General features: G+C 62.7%; 1 protein-coding gene across 2 annotated transcripts in view; it reads right to left on the reverse strand.

Annotated features, from left to right (window-relative positions):
- MEF2D (myocyte enhancer factor 2D) overlaps window positions 1-6349 on the reverse strand; it is a 23009-nt gene extending 16660 nt beyond the window's left edge. For both annotated transcript variants that reach the window (XM_077764194.1, XM_077764193.1), the window contains exon 1: window positions 6290-6349. The gene's annotated coding sequence lies outside the window, so the exon portion shown is untranslated. The remainder of the gene's footprint in view (window positions 1-6289) is intronic.
- Between the last annotated feature and the right edge of the window lie 1235 nt (window positions 6350-7584).

Here is a 7584-nt window from a genome sequence, read left to right on the forward strand (position 1 = left end):
CCCTGCTCGCCGGCCAGGACCCGCGGCTGGCCACCAGCCTTCCCTGCCGGCGACCCAGTGCCAACCTTCCTCTGGGTGGGGAAGTCCTGTCGTCCACTCTCAATCCTGCCACGCTTTACAACTGGGACCCACCCCAGGAGCAAGGAGGGGGCAGAGGGGTTCCCACCCTCCCCCTTCACCCCATGGGCTGACAGGTGGGAGAAACAAGAGGGAACAGCTGGGCCAGGACACCTGTCTCCACCCAGTCAGTCGGGCCCCGCAGGCCGGCCGTGGGGGGCGCACCGGGGAGTCAGCAGAGAGGGGACGACTTTGGGAGCTGGAGGAAAGGGACCCAAAGGTCAAGAAGAGATGTGACTGGGGAGGCCAAAGTCGCCCCGTCCCCACCCCATTCCAGATCAGCCCTTCCTCCTGGTCCACCCCAACGGCGACCCTTCACCAAACACAGAGCCCACGCACGCTTCAAGGGGAAAACTCGAGGTCAGAGGTCATCTGCTCCATCCTCTTTGCCTCCAAGTTACTTGACTGCCTAGAGCCTGGAGCAGGAAGGCTCCAGAAACAAGACAGACCCCTCCTCTCCCCACCCACCGCCACTGAATGCTTTCTCTCGAGGTTGGGGATGAGCTCTCCTACTCCGTATTCTCCCAAACCTGAACCCCAAGTATCTGCTGGGGGGGCTTGGGGGGGCAATCATGAGGACCGAGGGGGCATGTGGCCAGAGGGATCTGCTCAGAGTGACAGGGAGGCGGAGGTGGAGGGGACGGCTCTGAGGCAGGGAGACAGCTGGCTGGGGAGGCGGGGCCCGGCTCAGTGTCCCCAGCCCATCCCGGAGTGAGACTGAGCCCTGGGCCCAGGGGCCCCCACAGGGCCCCTCAGTGCCTCCCAGGCCCCTGCCAGGACACCGCCTGCCCCCACCCCGCCTTCAGGACAGCACCCCAGCCAGGCTGCAGCCGGGGTCTAGAAGAAAGGAGACGTGCGGTCTAAGGCCCACTTTCTGGACCGCCACACGGCTCCCCATGGAAGTCAACTGAGAGCCGGGCAGGGACAGGCCCCCTGTAAGCGGGTCAGCAGCGGAGCGCAGAGGCGGGCTCACTGCACCTCCTCCCCTGGGGGTGCCAGCAACTCCTTCCGGGGCACAGGCCCCACCAGCCAGGCCTCCGGCCTTCAGACAAGCCAGAGCTCTTGCGCAGCTCAAGGGGGCACCAGCAGGGGTCACGGGGGCCCCCCTCACACCCCTTCTCTGTGGGCCCTCCTCCCACGGTACTCAATCGGGGGGCAGCACCTTCTCGGGGAGCCAAAGCGACGTCTCCCTCAGCGGGCCCCCAAACCACATCGCTGACCCCTGCCAGGGAATCCTGCCACTCATCCTCCCGGCCTCCCTGGGCCTCCGGCCTCAGGGACACACGGGCCCTTCCCTTAACCTCAGACAAGGCCCCTGCCACCTCCTGACTAGGAAGAGGGGTCCGCGAGGTCTTCCTACTCCAGCTGGATCAAGTGACGTGAAGACAAGGGGACAGAGCAGACGACCCCCTGAACAAGTCACTTAAATCTCTGGCTCAGCTCCCCGAGCAGAGAAACGACAAGTCTTCGTGCCACCACACCCGGCACGGAGCTTGGCACACGGGGACCAGGGGCTCCAGGCTCTGAGCTGCAGGTTTCCCGGGCGTACTGGCAAACAGGGCAAAGGGTCCCACCAAGGGTGAAGTTCCCCTGACCAGAGGGCGAGAATGTCCCCCTTTCTACAAGCGTCCCTGGTCTGCCCAACTCCTAGGGAGGGTCCAGAGTGCCCGGCCAGGGGCACCAAGCCAAGGTCAGTGACCAGGCCTAGAGCCCGGAGCCTCCCAGGAGAGTGCGTTTAAATGAGTAAATATGGTCCCGCCTGGGTGTGGCCAGCAACAGGCCAAGCTCTGGACAAGTCCCTCCCCTCGAAGCCTGCAGCAGGAGGGAGGGAGCCCGGCGGCGGGCACTCCCCAGCCCTGCAGAGGCCGTCTGGGTCCCACACAGGGTCTGCAGCCGGCCAGGACCAGCCAGAAGTACAGCTGGGTTCCCAGGAATGGGGGACTTGTGGCCACAGCCTCAGGAAAAGGAAAAATCAGATAAAGGGGCTTGGGGGCCAGCCAGGCCGGGAGATCTACCCCCACAATGCCCGAGGACTCGGACGGCACCCTACGCCTCTGGGTGGGTGGGGAGGGTGACATGCACTAGAGGTGCCCAGCAGGACACCAGGTGCTCTGATCACAAGGCTGGGGACACTCCTGGACCCCTGAGAGCTGACTTACCCAGGGCACAGGTCAGCATAAGGGGCAGAGGCGGTGTGAGCCAGGGCCTCGGGGAGGGGCACATGGGGGTGCGGCAGGGGCGGTGACCCAGGTGGGCCGGGGGGCTGTCCAGCTGTGGTCTACCCTCCGTGCGGCCTGCTCTGCTCAGTTCTCAACCCTCGCCCCCCACCTGCCCCAGGCCTCCGATCCTTTAATCATCTTTCCATTCACTGCCCTCCTCCGCACCCCCCGCGGGCCAGCAGCTGCTCCGTGGGTGTCCACACACTCGTGTGCGCGCGTGTGTACTTGCACACCTTCACACACGCGCCACTGAACGCTGGGGGCGTGCCAGGTATGTCTGGGCACTACAGTCTGCATGAGACCCTCCTCCCACACCCCCACACAGCACCCCTGCAGGAGACCCTGCTCCCAGCCCCCCACACAGCACCCCTGCATGGGACCCTCCTCCCAGCCCCCCACGCAGCACCCCTGCATGGGACCCTCCTCCCAGACCCCCATGCAGCATCCCTGGGGGGGGGGGGGAAGGGGCCCAAAGGCTCCAGGACAAACTCTCTCCGGCTTCAGGCAGGGAAAAAGAGAAAATAAATAATATCCCATCCTCACAAGGCCGACGTGCAAGGCCTTTCAGCAGAGCTGCCTAGAACCGCCAGAGAAGCAAGCACTCGGAGATCGCCATCCTTCCTAGGCCGAGCCAGAGCCACCTCTGTCCCCCGATCCAGCTCCACCCGTGGGTCCCTTCCGCAGCCTGCCGGGGTGGACACGCTGGGCAGCATCCGTCACAACACGGCCAGGTGTCCTGCGTCCTGCACAGGGCGGCTAGGGCCTCACACCTCCCCCTCCCACCATGAGTAAGTCACCAAACTGGGACAGAAGGACGGTCGGTTGGCCGGACTCCGGCCCCATGACTGGCTCATAAAAGCCACCGGCAATTACAGTGATGCCGAGGCTCTCGCGCCACCGCCACCTCCTCCCTGTAAAAAGGGAGATAATTGCTCAGACCAGGTGGCCTGGAGGGCCTGGAGAGTCCCGGCCACGGTCCCCAGGGGTGGGGAGGACCCACCCCCAACGTGCCACGAGACCCAGGGGCTGACCCCTGACGGCGGGCTCCAGGCCCACAGCCGATGCTCGCAGCCACACGGGCACCTGAACGGATGCCAGCTACAACCCGGGCCCCAGAGGTCAGGCCTCTACTACCCACCCGCCCGTCAACTCCTCTTCTCCAGGGAGGCCACGGCCTCCTGGACTGGAAGGGCAGAGAAACAGGGGCCCTGGCTCCAGATGCAAGTAGGGACACGCTGCAGCCACCGTTTGTCCCCGACTCCTCTTGAGCCCTCGCAGGCAGAGGAGTGGGTGGCAGAGTGTCGGACACGGGGCCCACCCACACCAGGCTGGCGTGAGCCCCAGGATCCTGGACCAGTGCCGGCCAGGGAGCACAGGCCCAGGTGGCCGGCGGGGGGAGGGCAGCAAGCCGAGCTGCGGGCCGGGCCTCTCCGGGGGCACGAGGGCCAGGGATGCTCACGACAGAGAGACCTTCCCAGGGCAGGGGGGGAGGAGGAAGAGTGGGAGGGGTTAGGTCACAATCAATGAGGGTCTGACCTCAGGCTTCCTCTCCCCGGTACCCCTAAGCGGCTAGCGGGCCTCAGCCAGCCTCCTTGCGGCCGCTACCCTACACCCCACCTGGGGAGCCTACCCTCCACCTTCTCCCCCATCACACACCTCCCAGGAAAGACCAGGGAAGATGAAAAAAAAAAAAAAAAAAAACCTGCTGGAGAAAGATTATATAACACCAGCCAGAAGGACTACAGTACCTCCCCGTCTGCGAGAAGAGCCAGGAGCCAGGACAGAGCTGGGAAGTCCAGGCCCCTCCAGCACGGGGAGCAGAAGAAACAGAGTGGGGTGAAGACGGGCAGTATCAGCCACCCTCCTAAACCCCCCACCGCTCTGCCCCAGCCAATGGCTATGTGAGGCAGAAGCTCTAACCTAACCTCTCCCGCCCATCCCCCAACACAAAGCGTGTGAGGCTCTCTGGCTGGGTCCCGCTTCTCCCCGTGGACGGGGGGTTCCATGAGCAGGAATTCTGTTTTCCTTCTCACCTTCTCATGGTCTCTCCCTACTACGAACTCATGCCCGAAACAGAGCAGTGAGACAGAAGGTCTGACACAGATTTGCTGTGTGATCTCAGGTAAAAGGCTCAACCTCTCTGGTCTCTAAAGGAGTGTGAGCGCAAACTCTTCCTTTTCCCCGGGAAACCAGAGACCCCTCCCTTACGAATGTACACACACACACACACACACACACACACACACAAGCACATACGGAGTACGTGGGGGGTGGGGAGATACAACAAAGAGAATATGACCAGTGACATCTAAGGGTCCAAACACCTGTGCTGGGACACACTGGGAAAGAGCCACATCAGCTCTAGCGTCCCCCCCGTCACCCCATATAAACGGGTCCTCAGCCACCCTCACGCTGATCCCACCCCGCCCCCATCTCCTGCCCCACACACTGGGAAACCACAGGAAGGAAATTCATTCCCAGGCAGGCCGTGGGAGCTGGGACAGTCAGGCTAAGTCCTGGGGCGGGTGTGACCCAGCGGCCACAGGCGGGCGGGACAGCTGTGAACACTGACATGTGCCTTTTCAATGTTCTCCTTGGCCACCAGGACCTCCGTGTCGGGGGGCTGAGGAGAAGCGGGAGGCGGGCTCCCTAACTTCACTACACCCAGTCTCCAGCTGGCCTGGGCTCCCCTCCTACCTCGAGGCCAGAGCAGCCCAAGGTCACCGCCCCAGACGGCAAACTTCCCATAGTCCAGGCTGGCCCCCAAAATGCCTAGGAGACCCACGGAGGGGCTGGGGGCGGGGGGAAGGATCACCCCCCCCAAACCAAAGAAACCAGGCCACCTAGAAGCCCTCACAAAGGGGACCGGGCACTGGGAAGGGGGACACGGGACCCACCCACTGCACCCTCCCCCAACCCACCAACAATGCACGTTTAGGAGGAGGTACAGGGAGCCTCCCAGTCGGAAGGACAAACCTGGGGTAACCTAGTCCGTGGTGCTGAGTGTGCCCACACCCAGGCCCCTCCTCGCGCGGGGGGGACAGACCTCCGGAGGCTGCTGAAAGGTCCCCCGGATTCTCTAAGGAGAAGGAGCCTTTTCCCATCCCCCTAAGAGCCCAACCTGATGGGGGAGGCTGGCATGGGGGCGAGACACAAGATGCATCCTCCTCTCCTGTGGCCCTTCCTCCCGGAAAGCCCCCCAAACTCAGCGTCGACCCCCACTCCCAGACCAGTCCAGCCTGCCATTGGTGGAGAGGACTGGAGAACTCGTGCCCAGATGTTGAACAGCTGCAAACTTCTGGCCAGGGTTTCTCCGACTGGGGCTGCTGACGAACCAGATCAGGGGTCTCGGAACGGGGGTAGGAGGTCCCCAGGAAGGGTCGCGCGTGCCCACGCCCGAGGCGGCCCTGCGTCCCAACTCCACAGGCACCCGGCAAACCCGGGCCCGGACACACACACACTCACACACCCCAACCCACCACCCAGGTGTCCTCNGCACCATTTCGGGCCAAGGAGGAGTGAACAGGCGGCGCGAGGAGGGAGAGGGAGGGAGGGCCGCCTGTTAAAATGTCAGTCGCTCCCGGCTGTCACCGGAGACCCCCCTCTGAGGATGGCGCCCCTTCCCAGGCCGCTCGGAGGCCGTCGTAAACCCCGGACACCCGCAGCCGGGCGCGCCCCCAAGCGCGGGTCTCACCCCGACCCCGACGCGCAGGGGAATTAGAACCCCCTGCACTTGTCCCCCGGCCGCGTCCCCCACACAAACAAGCAGCCCCCCACGTAGTCTCCCACCGACGCCGCCCGGAAACAGCCCGCTCCGCGAGTTCCTCCCACCCGGGGGCCACCCCATCCCACCCCTCAGGGGGACGGTCCCGACCACCCTCCACCCCAAACCCAGGACGGGGTGGGGGAGGGGGCCTCTTAAAGCGGCAGGCGCATTATTTTCCCCTACTCACCGGCCCCGCTGGGGGAAGGGGGTGTCACGGCTGGGAGGGGTGGCCCTGGCCTCCGGTCNGAGCCCGCCCGCCCCTCTACCTGTGACGCGCGCCTCCCTCCCCGGGCCCGGTTCGGCAGACGCCCAGCAATTTAAAGCGACAGCTCATAGTTCTCGGGTGACCTAATCCCCAGTGCCTGCGGCCCCAGAGCACTTACAGCCGAGGGGGGCAATTTAAAGGGGCGGGACCTTAATTTCCCCCAGCACAGGAAACGCCCGAAAGCATCTTATTAAAGAAACAGTAGTAGCTCTTAAAAGATTTTTTTTTTCTTAATAAAAAAATCGCTAGTTGCCCCAGGGCGTGGCGAATCTTCACGTGCCCTACAACAGGAGTGTGGGTGCCATGCCTGCCTACCCCACGGACCGGCCGACTTCCTCCAGGAGCCCTGTTCCCTCCACATCCCGCTGCTTTCTACCTGGAGCCTTAGGAAATGATGGAATCCGGCTTCGATCTCTAAGAACCTTGCAGAACAGAAGGGCACTCAGTTCTTCACACACCCTGATTTCTATCTGACTGGGTCTGACTTACTGAACAAAGACTAGATTCTGGGTGAAGTGCTGGGTTAAGTTCTAGGTGAGGAGACTGCTACGTACGGGAGAGGCCGCAAGTCACGGTGATTAAAAGCATCAACATTGGCGCAGTGGAGCTGCCTTGGTTCAAGCCCTCACTTCACCCTACGTTACCCTCCACCATGGACGTTACCTGTGAACACGGGTACAGCAGTTGACCTCCCTGAGCCTCATGGTCCTCAAGGATAAAATGGAGATGGTAATAATAGCACCTGACTCCCACATTTGGTGTGAAGATTAGTTTATGCAAGTAGATTGTCTAGAACAGTGCCTCATGCTACATTATAATAACCTACGGGCTGGACCGCCAAGACCCCTTTAGGCCCATTACCCCATACGAGCCTCCAAGGAGGCACGATCAGTGGAAGTAACTGCCTTGCCAATAGGTTGGAGACTTATAGTGTATGTCCTAAAGCAGGAAGCCAGCAGGCTCCGGTTTCCTTGGCCTCAGTTTCCAACCCTTCCACCTGGCCCGTCCTTCAGGAAACCTGATTTAAACAGTGTCTGGCTTTGTCCCCACATGTAGCTTCTCAGTTCCCCATCAGATCTGGGAGATGGGGCCCCAGGACCAGAAGATGTCAGTCTTCCCTGTGAGGCAGGGCTAGTAGCTTGCCCCAAAGACCTCAGGGGAGGCTAGGGGAGGCCAGCTGTCCTGTCCCGAAGGACCGCGAGAAGAACAGAGCCTTG

This window comes from Crocuta crocuta, unplaced genomic scaffold, assembly GCF_008692635.1.
Source record: "Crocuta crocuta isolate KB4526 unplaced genomic scaffold, BGI_CrCroc_1.0 scaffold528, whole genome shotgun sequence".
NCBI lineage: Eukaryota > Metazoa > Chordata > Mammalia > Carnivora > Hyaenidae > Crocuta > Crocuta crocuta.